General features: G+C 29.2%; 1 long non-coding RNA gene across 1 annotated transcript; it reads left to right on the top strand.

The window, feature by feature from the left end:
* Positions 1 to 1,889: 1,889 nt before the first annotated feature.
* Positions 1,890 to 2,690, top strand: LOC107059312 (uncharacterized). The gene is made up of 2 exons (XR_001472599.1): positions 1,890 to 2,002; positions 2,260 to 2,690. It is a non-coding gene; the product is annotated as an uncharacterized lncRNA (long non-coding RNA).
* The last annotated feature ends 699 nt before the right edge of the window (positions 2,691 to 3,389 follow it).

Here is a 3,389-nt window from a genome sequence, read left to right as displayed (position 1 = left end):
TATCATAAAAGGTCAAGACGCGTCATTGAACCAATTATGAGAACAGTTAGGGTACGTTCGGGATAGAGAAACCAATTATAAGAATGCGATAAATTTTTATAGCAATTTTTCCATGGAATTTATACAGTCATAAAATGTCAATATTCCGAGTTAGTAATTAGTTGTCTCTTCTGCTATTTTCAAACTTGTTAGGTACACAATAGTTTTCACATTTTTCAAGTTAAAGAGGGAAAATCCATCAATATTCCATTCCACCTAAGGAAAAAAGTGATACACTATTGTAAGTAGCGGACGATGGCTTGTAAGCCTTTGAGCCAATTTCCACAAAGACTAGAGAAAAAATAAATTGAATAACAAGATGGGTATTAGTCACTTCTAACAACTTGTTACTCATATTTTGTAGTGTTCCACAAGACTTGTTAGAGGACCGAGAAGACTTAACAAGACTCTGTCTCAATTTATATGACGGAGTTTGATATTTGACACAAAGTTTAAGAAAAAAAAAATTAAAATTTGTGGCTAAAACAAAGCTTACACATTTATTTGTGTAGTTATAAATTATTTATTTGAGGATAAAAAGAAAATTATAAAGTTAAATTATTTCTAGTTATGAGAAGTGATTCTTTTTTAGTTGAATTAAAAAAAGAAAGTGTGTCACATAAATTAGGACAAATGAAATATAAATATGTACAAATAATTATTCACATATAGAATTTTGAACTAATACCATAACACTCGACTACGGACTACCTTATAACTTTCTACCTTAATTTTTGACATTTCCCAACCCTCCTAATTATAAATACTATAGGTTGATACGTATCCTCCGTGAGTTACGTTTAGTTAAAGCAAGTCTTTATGATCCATAAAATTAACTAATATAATATTTTATATTTCCATTTCCCCAAAAGAAAAAGGTCTTTATGAAATCTTTCTTTTTTTTCTTGAAGAATTCAAAGCAAGCAGGATTGTCTTAACCCCTAGGCCACTAAAGTCATCGCTTGGGCTCCATATTTTCGAGGGGGGGCATTATTTTTTTAAAATTACTTATAAATGTTATTTTTTAAAACAAAAATATTATATGTACTTTGAATGCTATGATTTCTACTAAGAAAATTACATATGCGATGAATTTAGAACCTGAATTTCATAAGAAATAATTTGATGAAAATATTGATAACGAAATCAAAAAGTCCATTTAGTGGTAAATTGAGATCACTAGATGATGAAAATTTCAAAAAAACATTGTCTTAACCTTGAACTTTCTTTAACACATAATAGTTATTTTAATTTTAATGGTTTATATTTATTTTTTGAATTAAAAGTGTTAAGAGATATAATACAAGTAGAAGATAATGATTTGATAAAAATACTCAATCAAATAAAAAGACTTTATTCTTTTCCAAATACAAATATTGCTTATAGAATAATGTTAACAGTCCCTGTAACTGTTGCCTCAGCCCCGAAAGAAGTTTCTCAAAACTAAAGTTGATTAAATCTTATTTAAGATCAACAATATCTCAAGAGAGATTGGATGGATTAGTAATATTATCAATTGAAAAGAAATTACTAAAACAAATCGATTATAAAATAGTAACTAATGACTTCACATCTAAAAAGCTAGAAAAGTAGATTTTAAATAAAAGTATATATGATGAAAAAAATAAAATATTAGGGCCCCTCTCTCAGGTTTTGATTTAGGCCCCAATCTTGTTGAGTCTGCCCTGAAAGCAAGTCCTCAATATTTTCCTCTATTTTTCTGATCGTTGCATGGAAGTACTATTGAGTTCTATAAATAGGGACGAAATGCATGTCTTTCTCATCAGCAAGAAAAAATTAAAAAAAATACAAAATTACCAAATAAGTTTTAAATTTGTTAAATTCAAAATAGGTTTCTAAAAATAATATTTTGTTTACCTTTCTTTGGTTATTCTACTAATAATATCCTCACAAATTGCTGCAAGGGAGATGAATTCTGAGGTCCCTGCTCCACTTACCCAAGGTTAATTTACTGCCTCCATCTATTTATTATTATAAAAAATGTTTTATTGTTTTTTTGTTATATATAAAACGGTTGAGTTCTCTTGACAACATGGAGACATCGTAGTAAAGGACGTTCAAAAATTGTTATATTACATGTATAAATACTATATAGGGTGCATGTGACACTATTTTATTGTATTTTTGAATCCCCTTATATATGAATTTCTGATTCCGTTACTGACTAATATGAAGCTCTACGTACACTTTTTGATGCAGCAATGATTGGAAACACCACTAGTGAAGCCAAGAGAGTGGCTTTTCTAGGGCGCCATTTACGGAAGGGTCTTGGTAAAATTTTCAAAGCTGGCAAAACTATATTTTGTAACCAATGCACAACTTGCAAAGGCCTTTGTGACTATTGTTGTGTCTAAAGCTAAGATGAGAAATCCGCAACCTCCTCTTTAACCACGCGCTTTCTGAAAATACATCTTTAAGTTTATATGAAAGCCTATATATAATTAAGACTTATATACTTGTATTGGTGTGAAAAATAAAGGGAAGTTATGAATAGAGTCCCTGTTCACTTTCCTCTAGTAAAACTACTTGTGTGTTGATTTGTTTTGTCATGTTTTTATAATTGTTGCAACTTGCAATAAGTCATGTGTATGTACTTTTAATTGGTTTAATGATCAAATAGTGTTTATGAAGTTGGCTATTCATGTTGGGCTTGGTTTAAAATTGGAGTCATCTTAATTACCTTTACTACAAAAAAGGTAATATTCGACCTATATATACAGTATAATTTTCAAGCAAAAGGTGTTTAACTAACCTCTCTTTGAGCCTATGGGAGAAAAGTATAACCAATTTACAAGGTTTACAAATGACTCAACAACATTTTCAAACCAGAAAATTGTGTGTATCATTGAGGAATAGCACACCCAATTTTATGCAAGTTTAATTTTCTTAGTTTTAAAAAGGGAATATCAATATCCACAACAGAAATTCTGATCATAATAGAATCCTTTGGAAGAGTCACAATTCTTCGAAAAAGTCACAAATCATCGGAAAAGTCACAACTCATTGGAAAAGTCACAACCTTTTGAAAAAATCACTGCCTTTTAATATGAAAAGAAGTTTGCTTTTAATATAACATAAATAAATAAAAATATAAAATGTAGAAGATATACTAAATTGAGTATTTTTAGTTGAGGGTATTATAGTAATTTAACATTTAAGTTAGAGAGTTCAGATTTTTAAGGTAGTACTTCATTTGTCCAAATTTATGTGGCACTTTTCATTTTTTGAGAGTCAAACAGTTTAAGTTTGATCGGGAATTTGCGCTTAGAATCTTCAATTTTTTTGAAATGATATTGATATATTGTAAACTACGTAAAAAGTACTGTACG

Source organism: Solanum tuberosum, unplaced genomic scaffold (genome assembly GCF_000226075.1).
Source record: "Solanum tuberosum cultivar DM 1-3 516 R44 unplaced genomic scaffold, SolTub_3.0 scf01267, whole genome shotgun sequence".
Taxonomy (NCBI): Eukaryota; Viridiplantae; Streptophyta; class Magnoliopsida; order Solanales; family Solanaceae; genus Solanum; species Solanum tuberosum.
Note: the sequence above shows the minus strand (reverse complement) of the source record. Positions and strands in the feature narration are given on the sequence as shown.